This window comes from Lissotriton helveticus, chromosome 9 (assembly GCF_964261635.1).
Source record: "Lissotriton helveticus chromosome 9, aLisHel1.1, whole genome shotgun sequence".
Classification (NCBI taxonomy): Eukaryota; Metazoa; Chordata; class Amphibia; order Caudata; family Salamandridae; genus Lissotriton; species Lissotriton helveticus.
In genome coordinates this window covers 1,014,292,459-1,014,310,886 of record NC_136070.1, presented here as the reverse complement: position 1 = coordinate 1,014,310,886, position 18,428 = coordinate 1,014,292,459, and positions in this window count along the sequence as shown.

The window sequence follows — 18,428 nt, the reverse complement described above, 5'->3', positions numbered from 1 at the left end:
TTTCGGCACATTGATGGAAAACCCCAGCTTGTGCAGGAGGTCTGCCGTCATCTGAAGGTGGTGGACGACTGTCTGGGGTGAGCCCGCCTTCAACAGCCAGTCGTCGAGGTAGGGGAAGACTGAAACCCCCAACCGGCGCAGATGAGCTGCGACCACCGCCATCACTTTCGTGAACACCCGTGGGGCGCTGGTAAGGCCGAAAGGGAGCACGATAAACTGAAAGTGCTCGTGGCCTACCGTGAACCGCAGGTAACGCCGGTGGGCCGGCAGGACGGGGATGTGGAAATACGCATCCTGCAAGTCCAACGCTACCATCCAGTCTTGTGGGTCTAGAGCAGCCAAGACCTGAGCCAAAGTCAACATCTTGAACTTCTCCTTCCGGAGGAAGCCGTTGACGTTCCGTAGGTCCAAGATAGGACGCAGGCCTCCTTTGTCCTTCTTGGGCACCAGAAAGTAGTGGGAGTAGCAACCACACCCTACTTCTGGCCCAGGAACGCGCTCGATGGCCCCCTTGGCCAAGAGGGCCGTAACTTCCTCCTGCAGAAGTGTCAAGTGGTCCCCTGACACACGGTGGTTCTGCGGTGGCATGGCTGGAGGAGTGGACTCGAAGGGGAGGGAGTAGCCCCTTCGGACGAGCTGCAGCACCCACCTGTCCGATGTAATCGCGCGCCAGCGGGAGTGGTGATGGCGAACCCTGCCACCCACCGGCGTCACGTGAGCTCGAAAGCTCGGACTAGGAAGGCTTGGAGGCTGCAGCGGAAGGAGGTGTGGACTGACCTCGCCGCTGCCCTCTACCGCCACCACGGCGGAATCCACGGCCGCCACCGCGCTGGGGAGCGTTCTGCGGCGCGTGGCTGGCAGCTCGCGTGGGACCGCCCCTTCCTTGGCCACGAAAGGGGCGAAACGAACCCGTCTGCTGGCGCTGGGTCGAAAGACCCAAGGACTTGGCCGTGACCCTGGAGTCCTTGAAGCGCTCCAGCGCGTGATCCGCCTTGTCACCAAACAGGCGACTGCCATCAAATGGCATGTCCATGAGGGCATTCTGGACGTCTGGCGAGAAGTTGGCAGATCTCAGCCAAGCATGGCGACGAATCGCCACCGTTGTGGACATAGCCCGTCCCAGCGAGTCGGTCGTGTCAAGACCACACCGGATCGAGTACCGCGCCGCATCCCGGCCTTCAACAAAGGCCCGGGTGAGCTTGTCCCGCACTTCCTGGGGGCATTGCGGCAAACACTCTTCGACCGTATCCCACAGGGAGTGGGTGTAGCGGCCCAAGAGGCACGCGGTATTACAAGACCGCAGTCCAGCGCTCAAAGAGGAAAAGACCTTTTTACCAAATTGGTCATACCGCTTCGATTCCCGATCGGGCGGAGCCGACGGGAATGCGGACTGTGAGGTGGAGGCCTGGATCACCAGACTCTCCGGGGAGGGATGGGTGGATAGGAAGGCAGGGTCGTCCGAGCACGGACGGTGACGCCTGGCAACATTCCGGTCAACCGGCGCACCTGAAGCGGGCCTGGACCAGGTGCCCAAAAGGACATCCGTCAGGGCCTCATTAAACGGCAGCAGAGGCTCCTGAGGGCATGACTGCGGTTTAAACACTTCGGTCAGAATGTTCGGTTTGACCTTCGCGACGGGGAGCTCAAGGCTCAAGGCCTTGGCAGCCCTCAGCAGGACCACCGAATAGGCAGCCCCTGCCTCCGATGCCACAGGGCTTGGCGAGACAAACCCAGGGTTGGGCGAGTCGTCCAGACCACTGGCGTCCCCCAAGTCACCTACCCAGTCCACATCATACTGGCAGGCACGGGATAAAGGGTCCTCAGACCCCTCCCAACCCTCTCCATACTCGTCCTCATCGCCGTATTCTGGGTCGACGATATAGACCTCGGGGTCAATGGGCCCCATCGGCGCCGGATCCGCGTCGGCCGACGCCGGTCCGACTCCGCGTCAGGAGAGGGAATGGGGGTGGCGCCGCGAGGCGCCGGGGACCCGACGCCGGCCGGAACCGACGGCGGAGTCAGAGCGCCGCGCGGAGGCGGTACCACGGGTTGGCCCAAAGGAACCGACGCCGGAGAGGCCGGAAGACCAGCCGGCGACGAACCTGAGGGGCCCAGCGGCGCCGGGGCCGGAGCCGCCGGCGGCGTCGGGGCAGGAGCACCCGAACCGCTCGGGCCCCCAGACGGGACCGACGGCCCCGCAGGCGCCGTAGGCCCCGCCGGAGGAGAGATCGCCCTCATAGCCATGAGGAACTCCTCAATCTCCTCGCGCGACGCGCCTTCCCCAGGGACCGACGGGTATGGGGTAGATGGCGTCGGCGACCCACGCGGGGCCGCGGGGGTGGGGCCACCCGAGCCCCCGGCCGCATCACGCGGGCGTCGGGGGGAGTCGGGGGTGCGATGGCGACGCCCCGACTTCTTGTGGTGCTTACCTGACGAACCGGAGGAATGGTGGCGACTCCCGGAGCGCCCATGGCGGCTCCGCGATCGTTCCCTCGACCGCTCCCTCGACCTCCGACCGGACCGGGACCGCTCTCGACGCGGGGCCGACACTCGGAGCTCGAGAAGCTTGCGGGACCGCTCCCGCCTAGCTTTACCAGTCAAGGCCCGACAGTCGACGCAGGACTCCACGTCGTGGTCCGCGCCCAGACACCGGAGGCAGAGTCGATGGTGGTCGGTGACCGACATCATGCGGTCGCACTCGTCGCAACTCTTAAACCCAGGCATCCTACCGGCACCGTAGAAAGATTTAAGTTAACAACACTTGGTCAAAAGACCGGAGTACTGCTCTTCGGATCTGCGCTAACTGGCGCGGAAAAAAGAAGAACTGACGTCAGCGCGCGGAGGCGGTGTCTATATACTCCAGCGACGTCATCACGGCGCACGACGCCGACGACGCGGAGCCGCAGGGGACGCCTGCAGACGACGCCTACCGACGCGCAGGGGTACTGCTACGCAAAAGTTTCCGGATCCAGACTGACGCCTGGGGATATTCTAAGGTAAGGAATCTAATACTAACCTGTTTCTTTCAGATTACTATTCCCACTCCAGTGAGTTTAACAGTAGGGAAAGTAATGATTTAAAATATTATTAAAAATAAAATAAATATCAATACCAATAAAACATTCATTAAAATTAATTACGAATTTAATAGTATGTAATAATTAGTTAATTAGAAATACACATAAATATTAGTTAGTAAAAATCAATTACCTATTCATAATTAATTAACAACTAATTAATTAATAAAAACGAATTAGTAATACAAATTAATACCAATTAATATTTAATTAACAGTAAATTAATTATCAATACACAAAAAGTATTTTTAATACGTAATTAATTACAATTACATTACTTCCCTGCCTATTCCCCTATAAACCCACAACCTGCTACGGAAAATAAATTAATACAATTAACATAATTAACAATTAATCAATTAATAAAAATGAATTACCAATTAATAATAATGAATTACCAATTAAAAATTTAGTAACAATAAATTAAAAATCAATAGCAATAAATAATTAAAAAATATTTACTTAATTACAATCAAATGACTTCCCACCCTATTCCCCTATAAACCCACAACCCGCTACGGAAAATAAATTAATAAAATTAACATAATTATCAAATAATCAATTAATAAAAATTAATTACCAATTAATAATGATTGAACAATAATTCAAAATGAATACAAATAAATAAAAAAAATATTTATATAATTACAATAAATTACTTCCCACCCTATTCCCCTATAAACCCACAACCTGCTACAGAACTAAAAAGCAAAATTAAATTACAAATAATTATTAATTGCTAAAAATGTATATTTAATTTAATATAATTAAATTACTACCCACCCTATTCCCCTATAAACCCACAACCCGCTACAGAATTAAATTACGCTAAAATTAAATAACATAAAATTCATTACTTAAAAAAAATTAAACATACATTACAAAAATAATATACACTTTTCACACATACACAAACATACAAAACACTTAAAAAAAATTGATATTATTAAAAATTCAATATATTTTAATGCCTATATTATATACTTCGATATTTTGACTTCGATATTTTGACAATCGATATAACTTACCTTCAATTAGATATTTTTAACCACTATATTGTGTCCATTCGATATTTTGTCCATTCTATATTTTTAATTCGATATTATGTCCATTCTATATTTTTACTTCGATATTATGTTTTAATACCATTTGCAACTGTAGCTGTGCCCCAAAGTGCAACATAGTGGATGGCATGAGCTCTTGGCAATTCTGTCTGGATATTTTGGAGTCTGTCCCCTTATGCTGACTCCAGATGTGACTGTGACAACATGTTGGGAGGTACATCTTTCCCCCCTTCAGAGCCCTGGGTATACTCAGAGGGATCTGTATGTCTGGTTACACAGAGGCATGGGCAGGCTATTTGTGTGTGTTGGCATCACATGGGTCAATTATGCCAAGTTTGCATGAGAACATGCAGTTGTTAGGTCTTGCCTACGCAGCGTGCATTCGCTGCTTTGGAAAGAGACCTAATGCCATCGGCACAGCTTTGGGGGCAAAAACTTGCACGCGTTGCATTGCTTGCAATGCCAACGCGTGCACGTCTGCCAATTTCCTTGCGGGAGCGCGCAGCGCCATATGGTGGCGCCATATGGTCGCACAAGGCCTGCGGAAGGGAATCGCGCAGGCCCCCTACCCCTGCTGCCGCGCGAGGCGTGCGCTTGTTCTTTAAAGTCACCATATGAGGAGGAAAGGGGCCCTGGTGCTGCTTTACCACAAGCATAAAACACGTGACTTGCTTTATTGCTACAGCACTATGCTACCTGGTGGCGAATCCTGTTACAAATCCACGGTAGTGCTGCTGCTCTGTCATCTCTTGTTACTTCGTTCAGCTTGACTGCAGTGGTGGCGATTAGTGCCGCTTGTTTCTTTCTTATCTTGGCCGCCAGGTGGCGCTGCCGTACTGCTGTAAGAGCACTTCACTACCATGGATGCGCAGGGCGTTCCTGACCATCCCCATCTCAGGACCAGCCCTTCTGATAAAAGGCTCTGTTTCTGGAAAACTGCACGCCCTTGCATTCTCCAGTGGGAGACATTTACGGAGCAGTCGTCCACCTCGCCGAGTTTTTAAACTGCTCAACCCCATCTTACATCTATGTACAAACAAGGCATTTACATAGCAGGCACTGGATAAGATTTCCACTTGTGGTACTGCCCCGTGAATATGATGACAGCAAAAACGTCAAACGCCTTGTATGAGAACAGGGATCCAATATGGTGTGTGTGTGTGATAACCCACTACAGTCCAGCACACTCTGTGCAGTAGACGTACTGCACGCTAGTTAGGTTGTTAAGAGTGCACCACCACAGACACCCGCCCGTGTGCTCGCCCACACACAGTCTCACACGCCCGTGCATGCGTACAGACATGCACAGTCACACGAACACACGCGCGCGCGCACACATGCACACATGCACACTTAGGTGCTACAGAGAGAGAGAGCGCTAGATTCTGAATAGCAGGGAATTTGGGCAGACAGCAGGGTACCTTCAGTGTAAACTTGTACCCTCTGGTCTAGACAGCTGCATGCTGCAGTTAGTGATGGCCGGAGGCGGTGCAAACGGCAGGGTGGCTGGGTGTGTGTGGGCAGGAGTGGGGGAGAAGAAAAGGGGGCTGGCGGGTGGAGATTAGGCTAAGCACAGTTGGCGATGGAGATAATTTCTTGTGTTGAGTGAGCGGTGCCCCCACCTATATTAGAGCAAAGCTATGGAGCCTGCAGCTGTCTCTCTCCTGTGGGGGTGCCACACCGGTGAGTGGAGGTGGTAGGTTCCACTATCTACACGCAGGGCACCTCCGCTTTGTACAATGATCATGAGGTTTGGGCACAGGCTTGGTTTCAATGCAGCAGTGAAGGAGGTGGGCAGATGTGTGTTGCACTGTTTTGTAGAGGGCCCGAAGTTAATGCTAAGGACCCGTTTCTTTAGGGGACTGGATTGATGCGTTACAGTGTGTGGGGTACAGATGTGTTCTCTGATGGGGGCACCAGCTGTGGCACCAGCTGTGGCACCAGAGAGGTGGCCGGGGTGCACATGCTTGGTGCTATGGGTAGACGCCCTAGATGGTTTGGGAAGAAGAGTTGGTGAGGTGGATTTAGACTCAGGTGAAGGGCAAAGGCTTGTTGCTCTCGATACAAAGGGCAAAGGCATGGCACATTGGCTGGGGCGTGGCCTCCAGCGGTACAGCAGGTGCAGTGACACTGGGGTCCAGAGGCCCGAGGTAGGCCCGAGGGGCCATCTGATCACTGATTATTGTTGCACTTTTTAATTGAAACAGCAGCCAGGGTGGTGGTGGGGTGGGTTGACTTCCTTCCTTGCACTAGCGCCAGTGGCACACTGGGGAGATGAGAGCACGTGAGATATAGGACGGATGCCCCGGAAAATGGCTGCACTTGCCTCTTGCACTGGAGTGTGAGGCAACAGGGTAATACTCACTAGTCCCAGTAGGTTGTAGATATATAAGGCTGGCTAGGATAGAGAACAAGCATTGGCATAGCTAATAGGTCTCGCTTTTGGGACCTTATGAGTGTTTAGCCATGCAACAGTTGATGTTGTTGCACCAAGGATATTATGCTGGATAACTGAACACTTATAAGGTCCCAAAAACGGGACCTATTGGCCATGCCAATGCTTGTTGACTTTGGAATTGAGGTTGAACAATGTTATTGCACAGGGTGGTGTGCAACATCTTGTTTTGTGCTTTGCTTGCATATAATGTTTGTATGAATGGACTAAACTGAACCTACGTCTCTGTCTCTTGCAGCATCTTCCGTGGACACAGAAGGACAGGGGACGGACACCAGTGGTGAGGCATCAGGAATGACTGCTACACACAAGCACACTGACACTGATGTGACCAGCACCTTGGAGGGGGACAGGAGTCTGCTTGAGGAATCACAGCCAGAGACACCAACCTCAATGTCATCTGATGCCAGCTGTGATTCCTCTATGTTGGCAGGCACAGTAAGCGGGATCTCTGCCTCCTCTTCCACCACACAGCATCCAGTGCCCAAACTCCCAGCTACATCCACTAGTGCTGCACGTGCTCGCATCAGAAAGAATGGAAGAGTGTCCTTCACCACGGGCACCGCTGCCCCTGTCTCCCCTGCTGCCCTCAGTGTTGAGGCTGTGGACCTTCTGCACCAGCTGTGTGTGGGTCGGACAACTCTCCTGAATGCTTTCCTAGACCATGACAAGAATGTGGCACAGGTGGTTGCCTTCATGGAGGGGATTCATTCAGATGTGGGTGGGCTACAAAGGAATGTCCAGTCTTTGTCCTCCACGGTGACGGCAGCCATTCAGCTGTCACAGGCTCAGAGTCCAGCTCCAGTCCCTTTGGCCACCCCCTGCCAGTGGGTACTTCTGACGAGAGTGACCACACACCACAGACCTCGGGTTCAAGATACAGCACACAACAGCAACACCCCAAGTGGGCCGGAGTGCAGTCCATCCCCCAAACAAACAAAAGCCACCCCAGAGCGCAAAGGGAAAAGCCCTGCACATGACACTCAGGGGCATCAAGCCAAAAAGCAGGTCTCTGGGTCACATGCCTCAAAGGCATCCCCAGGCAAGGACACTCCTTTCTCAAAAGCGTCTCACAGAGAAAAGCAGTCAGTTCCCTTGCCTGCAGTGAAGCTGGTACCTGCTAGGAGTCCACAGAAAAAGCCTTCTAAGGCAGATTCACCCACAACCTCAACTCCCATCCCCCTGTGAAGCTGGTGAAGGAGGTCACTGTAGCGGGTTCACCTGCTCAACAGGTGATGGAGGGAAAAAGGCAAGGCCAGGCCAAGCATACCTCCGGATCCAACAGGTCTCCAGAGGGAGGCCCACCGGCTGCACCTGATGCAGCTTTGGTGGAGAGTGTGCCTGTTGTGCCCACCCCACTTACCACTCCGACCAAGAAAATAATTCCCTATCGAGTCCCCAAGAAGTGGAACGGCACCCCTCCACATTCTCCCTCCCATACTATGTCTCATAACAAAATCAAACAAAGGCTTGGGTCCTGTCTCTATCTAGCCTGGACCACAATAATAGCAAAAACAAGTAAGTGAGCAGATACGTTCTTTCGGCATTACTCCAATGTACCTAGACAATCTATGCTGGGTGCATGTAATTTATTTCACATTCAGTAGAGCAATTTTTCACATTTTATAAGAACAAACATTTCATTATAGCATGAAAGATACACCCAATATTGCAATGTGACCTTAATACATATAAAAAACATACATTGCATACAAATCACAAAACCGAAATTGTGAAAAGGACTTGAATATCAAAATATTTACAAGAAAAAACACCTTTCATATTCTTATTGACCTCCTATCATTTGGAGGGAACCAGTCCATATATACAAAACGGAGAACAGGCAGACTTTACTGCATTCTAATGTCCTGCCTGTATACTAGACTGAAGATGACTGAATGATCTAGTGGGTCATATCACAACTGGGGATTCGTGTCTTTTGTTATTTCCCATGTGTTGCCCAAACAACGCCAATTAGCTTTAGCAGTAGTGCCAACTCGTTTCAAATCCTACAGTGTTCATGAGTTATCCTCAGGGCGTGGATTGGAGGTTTCTGAACTACAAAGAATATAGAAAGTGTGGTGTCATTATTACAGGACTCCCTACAAATATGTATATGTTACAATGAATTGCAGCTGTGCTGTAGCAAAATGTAGTACCTGATTGACAAGATGACTGAGTCAAAAATCGATGGAGCACCAGATGCAGAAATGAAACAGGCTGCGGAAGACAAATACAACCTATAAGTGTCCATGCGATCAAAATTGTTACAGTTATCATGGATGGTAGCTTTAAAACTGAACGCTCTAATTTACCTTGAAAAGCTGGTTGTGTGCCGATATAGTGGGTTCTGGATTCAGTATCCCGTACAAAGACTACGATACCCACAATTCATTGCACCATGTTCCATGGAGTTGGTGCGAACTTCGAAAATACATCAGGCAAGTCGCGTTTGAATGTCAATACCAGGCGGGGCTCATACAGAAGCGCACATGAACGTTAGGCTTGTGGGGCCCTATGGAGTTGGATTCTTTCCTTATTGTGAGACAATTTAACCGCTCAGCGCAGGAACATGCTCACGAGGTGTTTTAAAACCCTATGGAGTACGCTGCATTTAACTCCGTCCGCAAATTCCCTTCCATCACCTTCACAAAGCGAGTTAATTTCCCACCAGGATTCGAATCATTCGCGCTCTACAGCCTCACAACAACTTCACTGAGATCCAGAACGCACTATATCGGCACACAACCAGCTTTTCAAGGTAGATTAGAGCCCTCAGTTTATTTATTTTTTTTTTTTTTTAAAGGACCTTTATTGTTTCAGCAAGGAAATACAAACATGGGCCTACAACCATTCCGGCCGGCCGCTAATCAAGTCGGAAATAGAGCAATACATTATAAAAAAAAGGTAGCGGCATGGAAATCAAGGTCTGAAGAGCGTCCAGGATAGAACACATGCGTAAACTTACAATGTGAGAACAAGGATCCAAGAAGGTCCATTTTACAACAAAGAAAAATAAAAGTAAAATCAATGCCGTACAGTCATACACGCTCCTACGATAGCGAACAAAAAGCAGAAAGCCCGCCAGCAGTGCAAATGCATTCAAAGTAATGGGGGATAGGGCCGTTGGGTCAGGATAGTTATAAAAAACACATACAGTTTGGTGCGAGCTATGCCCCATCCCTCAAAGCGAAACACACTGTAGGAAACATAAAAGACGATGACAACGAAAAGAGAAAGACAAAGGGCCATAAAGACAAAGAAAGGACAAATTAACAATCCCATCCCCCTACCCCCCACCCTGCACCCCTGCAGAAGGTTACGGCCTACCCCCCCCCCCAGCAGCGTGCCTTTCGCCCTAATTAAGAAACCCGAAATATAGAGAAGAAGAGAGAAACAGAAGAAAAAACGTTGGAGAAGGACCAGCGACCCGGCCACCCGGCCCCCCCCCCACACCGCGTGCAATAATCATCAAATAGCAATGGTAGAAGGACTAAGGAAAAAAATAATCATGTATAGCACAATCAATTATATCCCCACTGAGTGTCCTTTAAAACACCGTCAAACAACAATAAGTCCCATCTTGTCCCAAAAGATCTCACCCCTGGCCTCTTCTATCCATAGTACCAATGTATATCTCGCTCTCAATCTGCATAAAAAATAGCATGAAGGGTTCAAATGTGGCAAGCGCTAAAACACCGCCGGGGCAGTCCAAAACACGGATCGACGTCGTTCTGTCACTCGCCAAGCAGACAAGGTCCCCAATGAGTCAATCACACGTGCAACAGGTGTACCCACAGCAGTCTCATGAACCAAGGCTATCAGTGACTCTACGGACTTAAACGTAGCGGAGGCATTCGTCAGTGACACAGATGCGGGCAGATTGGCATCTACACGAGAATGAACCAAGCCTACGTGGAACGGCGGAACAACAATGGCGGCCATCCTTCTTCCCAATTCCCGGGCCTCCCGGATCAGGGTCATCTGCAGGGTTGTTAATGCAGCCAGTACATCTCTGGACGTGGGCCCTTTCTCATGATGCCAACCCCCGGGACTCTCTTGTACAGCGGCTTCACTGCCCGGATGAAGGGCGCGGAAAAGGGTGCCATCCGCCATCCCAGCCGTTACGGCCTCCTCCTTCTCCATCTCACCTCCGGACCGGCCCCACACCAGGATGCAACAGGAGTCACAGGAGGACCCCAAAATTCAAAGCAGGCATCTCAACGGAGGGTCACCAAAGGGCTAAAGAAATTCTCTGCCGCACCCCGGGGGGCACCCGTCAGTCCTGGGAGAAGTTGTTAATGCCCTGGCATCACACCGAGGGGGGGCCGAGGATCATGGATTCCCTCCGGTCCTGCTGTATCGCACTTCCCGCAGAGCAATCTGCTATTCGGAGGAGGTCGGCACTGTCGCCTTCGGCCAGCAGATCTCAGGTTCCCTCCGACCAACTCCCCTCCGCAGCCAGAGGCCGCTGTTGTTGCAGTCGCGGCCGGACACTCCTCTCACTCGAGATCCCGGTCCCGGCACAATGAAGGCCGCCAAACAGTCGGGGGCATTTCTTCGGGTCTACCGCATGGAGAAGCCTCAGGAGTAGACGGTAAGTGAACGGTGTCCTTCGCCTACTTAGATATGCAATTATTGCACCGGATAATTGCCAGGATATACGTGCGGGCGAGAGGGCTCACGGAGCCGAGCGTTTATGCAGCCATCTCGGTCGCCATCTTGGCTCCTCCTCGAGCCCTCAGTTTTAAAGCTACCATCCATGATAATTGTAACAGTTTTGATCGTATGGACACTTATAGATTGTATTTGTCTTCCGCAGCCTGATTCATTTCTGCATCTGGTCGCTCCATCCATTTTTGACTCAGTCATCTTGTCAATCAGGTACTACATTTCGCTACAACACAGCTGCAATTCATTGTAACATATAAATATTTGTAGGGAGTCCTGGATATAATAATGACACCACACTTTCTATATTCTTTGTAGTTCAGACACCTCTAGTCCACACCCTGAGGATAACCCATGAACACTGTAGGGTTTGAAACACGTTGGCACTACGGCTGAAGCTAATTGGGTTGTTTGGGCAACACATGGGAAATAACAAAAGACACGAATCCCCAGTTGTGACATGACCCACTAGATCATTCAGTCATCTTCAGTCTAGTGTCGCGAAGACTCTCACCTGAACTCCGTTTGGTTCCTTTCCTGATGCTGCTGGTCCCCAACTCCCCCGGAAACCAATCCGGACTAGCAAGATAGAATGTACTTACTGCTCTGAAGTGATTCCTGAGGGAAGGGGGAATGGGAGAGAGAGAGAGAAAACACTGCCTGCTGACGTCAGGAATGATTCAAGAGTGTGCCTCTATGGAAACGGGGGGTTGACCTGGGTTTGCTGAGTCTGCTGGTACTTGTCTGGGTCAATGTAGGGATAGTTGTCCTAAAAGAAATAATAAAACATTATTAACTGGTGTTCCTTTTTGCTCAGTACAATTATACAGACCGTAGTTAGGCATTACATAGATTCACACTTAACATACCCTGCAAAGTGGAGAGCGACTTTGGCATTTCAACCTACTAACTCTTGTATGAATTCTCCACAGTGGTTCCTTGAACTGACTGACCTTACTTTTCTAGAAAAACATCAAACAATAACACTTGTTACTGTTAATACAATATTCTGTTGTGCTTAATTATTAATAATAAGGAAATTCCTATACCTTATGTGCACCAGCCTCAGTTTCTTAAATGGGTTCTGAGAGAATAAATTATGCATAAAAGAATGGCTATTATGTGGCTTAAAGTAGCCTTTCATGAGTTCTCCGATTCTTGTTATCCCTGAGTTGAAATTGACTTTTTAGCATAACATAAAATAAATGATTCTAAAGCCTTAAAGTCCTTTACAATATCAAATGCCAATGGCAACCTTGGATTATGAATGTTGAGCACATTGAGTTGCACAAACGTCTTGAAAATACTTGCCACCTTGTTTTTTGGAAGACAGTTCTTGTAGTACTCATAAGCGTAAGTAGAAAGTCTTGAAAAGTTTACAAGCGTCTTTTGAAGAAAAATACTTAGAAACAAGCCTTTGTCTTACCGGTATTAGGAGAATGGAAATAAACGTTACCACAATGTCGCACGAGGTTGCTAGGTAACAACCTTGTTTATGCCTTGTCTTTCTTTCTCTTTGTTTTTCAGGAAATCGAAGGCGGGGATGAGGCGGAAATCCGGTGTCGAGGAAGGGGACTGGAACCACACAGGAGAGCGCCGGGCGAGCAGAAAAGCCAGCCGGATGCCTCCTGAACGAAGTCTGGATGGAGTCCTGGGAAGATCTCAGAGGACGCGGAGACAGGTAAGAGACGCTTTTGACTCAAAGCGAAGTGCCGAGAAAAGATGGGCGGGGTTTATATAGGCTCCAGACACACGTTCTGTCACGCGTAGGCATGAAGCTCAGAAATACGTTCTGAAACGTGTTAATTTGAATACACGTTGCAACTAACTAAATATCAGCTGTCCTGTGAATCGGCAAACGTGTACTTTCAACAAGCATTGGCTAAAACAATTACATGTATACCTGAACAAGCATTGGATGACAACAAGCATTGGTCACAAAAATTGCATGCATTTTGATTAGGCTGTTACACAAAGGAGGAAACAATAAATAGTACATTAACTACAGGATGGGGTTTTTACCTCAGTTCTCCCCCCCAAAGGTCTCCTTACTGGCCGAGGTTTTTCCGGATTTTGGGCATGAAAAGATCTCACAAGACGTGGAGCATGTACATGTGTATCGGGTTCCCATGAAGATTCTGATGCGTCTTAACCTTTCCAATCAATTAAATAATATAGGCGACCATACATACGCTTGGCATTCAATATGCGATTTACCTTGAATTCTATATGATCACCAACAACAATGGGTGGGGGTGGTTTGTCCTGTCTTGTATCGGAATCATGGGGTTTCAGAAGTGACACATGAAATACTGGGTGAATGGTAAATTCTTTTGGCTGGGTCAATTTGATAGAGACAGGGTTAATGATCTTTTAAATTGTGTAAGGGCCAATAAATCGTGGTTTAAGTTTCTTTGGTCCCTCGATCTGGATGTTTCTAGTAGATAACCAAACTAAATCACCAATTTTGTAGTTTGGCACTGGGTTCCTATGTTTGTCTGCTGCAAATTTCATTTTTTCCTTGCTTTTGGCTAAACTCTTTTTGGCCTGTTCCTGTAACACATGTAAAAGTTGAATTCTTTCAGTTACTGCTGGCATTGCATGGCAAGTGTCTGGTAAGATAGTAGGGATGGATCGTGGATGCATTCCAGTAAGAAAGAAAAAAGGTGAACAACCTAAGGCTGAATGATGACTATTATTGTAGGAAAATTCAGCTAGGGGCAAAACCGCATCCCAATTGGTGGAAACAGTTGAGGTTAGACATCGCAAACTTTGTTCCAAATACTGATGGAGTTTTTCTGTCTGACCATCTGTTTGTGGATGAAAGGCAGATGATAGAGCAAACTCAATTTTCAAATGTTTACACAACTGGTTCCAGAATTTAGAAACGAACTGGGGGCCTCTGTCTGAAATATTCTTACTTGGCAGTCCATGTAATCTGACTATATTTTTAATAAAGATGTCACTAAATTCCATCACTGTCGGGAGTTTCAGCAAGGGAATAAAATGACCCATTTTTGATTGCTGATCAATGACTACTAAGATGGTTGTAAATGTATGGGATTCTGGTAGATCTGTGATGAAATCTAAACTGATTGTGTGCCAAGGAGATGGCGGAATGGGTAGGGGCTGTAAAAGCCCAGTGGGGGGCCAGTGGGATGCCTTTTGCCTGGCATAAGTTGGACATGATTTTACATATTGCTGGACATCCTGACTAATGTTTTGCCAGCAGAAATATCTCCGACAAAGTTCTAGAGTTGTATTTACCCCAGAATGACCTTCTATACTGGAATCATGGTTCCATTTTAGGATCTGTTGTTATAGTGCCTTTTGAGGAATAAACATTATGTTTCTGTGGTAGAAATAACCTTCCTGAATTGAGTTCTCTTTTTGTAAAAGCCATTTTTTTATCCATGTTCTGAGAATGTGATTTGACTTAAGCTAGAAATGTTTCAGCTATAGTGATGGCTGTTATTTTCTCTGCAGGGATTATATTGGGTGAATCTTTTTGTGTCTATGGTCTTTTGTCACAAACTAACCTTGATAAAGTATCTGACAGTAGCTGTTTTTCACCTGGTCGGTATGTAATAACAAAATCAAACTCACTAAAGAATAATAACCAATGAATTTGTCTAGGAGTCAAAGCTTTTATGGTCGTAAAAGACTGTACGTTTTTGTGGTCCGAGAATATGGTGATATTATGTTTGGCTCCTAACAAATGATGTCTCCATTCGAGAAAAACTGCCTTTATTGCCAACAATTCTCTTTCTGCGATTGTGTAGCTTTGCTCAGCAGACAACAGTTTGCGTGAGTAAAAGGCGATGGGATGTAGGCGTCTAGTAATTGAATCTTTCTGTAACAATACTCCTCCCAAGGCTGTTTGAGAAGCATCAACCTCTATAAAGAACGGTTTATCTGGGTCTGGGTGGATTAAAATGGGTGCTGAGGTAAAGGCATTTTTTAATTTGGAAAATGCCAATTTTGACTCAGTGGTCCATTGAAACTTCACCCCTTTTTTGAGCAAATGGGTGATGGGTGTTACAATTTCTGAGAAGTTGGATATAAAGCGGTGATAGAAATTAGCGAAACCTAACACTCTTTGAATGTCTTTAACAGAAGACGGAGTGGGCCAATTCAAAATAGCATCAATCTTTTTTGGGTCCATGGTTATACTCTCAGGTGAGAGCCAATATCCCAAGAATTCTACCTTCTGGGTGTGGAACACGCATTTTTCAAGTTTTACATACAGAGAATTGTCTTTTAGTCTTTGTAGTACTGAATGGACGTGGGCTCGATGTCGTTCTACTGTTTCGGAAAAAAAATTAAAATGTCATTGATATAAACTATGAACCACACATCCAGTAAATCATGTAAGACCTCATTGATAAAATACTGAAATGCGGCTGGCGCATTGCAAAGGCCAAAAGGCATTACAGTATAATCGTACAAACCAAATTTTGTGTGGAATGCAGTTTTCCACTCATCACCTTCTTTAACTCTTAATAAGTGAATCCTGCAACATGGTAATACTGCACCAGGGATCAAATCAATTCGACAATCATGTACTCTATGTGGTGGTAATTTTGTTGCCTGGAAAGGGTCAAAGACCTCAGAGAATTCCTGATATTCATTGGGTAGCTGTGGAGAATCAGATTCAACTGCTGAACAAAACAAAGGGGTATTGGGTCTAGAGAGTCTTGATAACAATGATTTCTGCAGAATAGTAATCTAAGGTCACAGTTCTTTTAACCCAGTCAATCTTTGGGTTATGTTGTTACAACCAGGGAACTCCTAAAATAACTCCAAAAGCTGGAGTGGTCAAAAATTGTTTCTTCAGTATGTCCATTGTCACTTACAATAGTCAGTGGTTTAGTATGGAATTTGATCAAACCAGAAGATAAAGCCGACCCATCTACTGCTCTTACCACTTCTGGTTCTGACTTAAGAACTCGTGCTATTACCACTTCTGGTTCTGACTTAAGGACTCGTGCTATTCCTAACTTTCTTTCCAGTTCTAGATCAAAGAAATTACCGTAGCACCCGAGTCTATCATAACTGCTAAACTATGTCCATGTTGAGCAGAGAAAATGAAAGTCAATCTCAATGTTAAATGTTTTGGAGTGTTTGTTACTACTGGCATAATGCGAGATCTTAATACCATGAGAACCAGAATAAACGATCTCAGCTTTCCCCGGGGAAATCAGTTTTCTGATTCAACTACTTTTGATTCACTTACTGCAACTGTTTTCTTTTTATTAGGTTTAACTTGGCAATCCTTGGCAAAATGTCCAGCTTTGCCACAATAGAGACAAAGATTGCCTTTTCTTCTGCGTTCTTTTTCTTCTGGGGAAAGTGGGCCTTTCAGGACACCTATCTGCATTGGCTCTTGATGATTATTTTTATCTTCCAAGTCTTTCTTTTCTATTCTAAAATGTAAGGCCCTGACATCTACTCTTGGTCTCTCACTTTTTCGTTCACCTAACCAGTGATCCAGTTTTACCACAAAATCAAGAAATTCAGTATAATTATCTGGCAAATCACAATATGGGCCAAGGAATCTTTTAGGTCATCTCGAAGCCTGCGATAAAACAGGGAAATCCTTTTATCTTCTGGCCAATGTGTCTCTGACAATATTCTATGAAAGTTCGTCACATAAGTTATGAAATCTTTGGGACCCTGACGAAGGTTTAATAGTTCATTGTGAGGGGCATGAATAAAGACATGTTTTGCGAATAAACCTGACATTGCAGTGTTAAAAGCAGCTAGGTTATGTAGTATGGGGTCATTGGAATCAACATGGGGCATGGCCCAATTAGCTGCCACACTGCCCAAATAAGAAATGATAAATGCAACTTTTGTTGTGTCTGTTGTGGAAATCTGTGGCTTACACATAAAGTGTAATTGGCATTGACTCATGCAGGTGGAAAAACGATTGCTATCTCCAAGGAAACGTTCTGGGTTGGCCAAGGGTACTGGGCTAGGGGAGACTACTGTGACTTGAAGATTTTGTTCTGCGGTAGCAGTAGGAGCATTGAAGAGAAGATTCAATTTAGCTGGTGAGATAATGGGTTTAAAGGGGTCAGGATCAGGTTCTCTCCAACTAGTGAATCCAGTTCTGGTTTTATCCAGTTCTTGCTTTAGAGCCTGGATTTCCTACCTTAAATCGTTCATTTCTACTGCAAATTCCTGAACCAGGGGAGTGAGCTGGGATGAATCTAATGTGTCTTCATCTAACTCCATGGCGCGGGATCAAGAAAGAAACTGTTTATGTTTTTGGCTTCGCTTTCTGTCGCAAAGACTCTCACCTGAACTCCGTTTGGTTCCTTTCCTGATGCTGCTGGTCCCCAACTCCCACGGAAATCAATCAGGACAAGCAAGATAGAATGTACTTACTGCTCTGAAGTGATTCGAGAGGGAAGGGGGAATGGGAGAGAGAGAGAGAGAAAACCCTGCCTGCTGATGTCAGGAATGATTCAAGAGTGTGCCTCTCTGGAAACGGGGGGTTGACCTGGGTTTGCTGAGTCTGCTGGTACTTGTCTGGGTCAATGTAGGGATTTATTTATTTATTCATTAACAGGTTTTATATAGCGCTGGCTAGACCCGGAGGTATCAGAGACTTTACATGGGTATCACACAATAAATTGCAGGTTACAGCATTACAAAGGTTACACAGTTATTAGAGCATGGCAATTTTTTGAAAATACTTGCCACCTTGTTTTTTGGAGGACAGTTCTTGTAGTACTCATAAGCGTAAATAGAAAGTCTTGAAAAGTTCACATGTGTCTTTTGAAGAAAAGTGCAATAATTCTTTGAAGGGGTTTCTCAAAAAAGTACTTAGAAACAAGCCTTTGTCTTGCCGGTATTTAGAGAATGGAAATAAATGTTACCGCAATGTTGCACGAGGTTGCTAGGTAACAGCCTTGTTTATGCCTTGGCTTTCTTTTCTCTTTGTTTTTCAGGAATTCGAAGGCGGGGATGAGGCGGAAATCCAGTGTCGAGGAAGGGGACCGGAGCCACACAGGAGAGCGCCGGGCGAGCGGAAAAGCCAGCCGGATGCCTCCTGAACGCCTGATGATCTCAGAGGACGCGGAGACTGGTAAGAGACGCTTTTGACTCAAAGCGAAGCGCCGAGAAAAGACGGGCGGGGGTTTGTATAGGCTC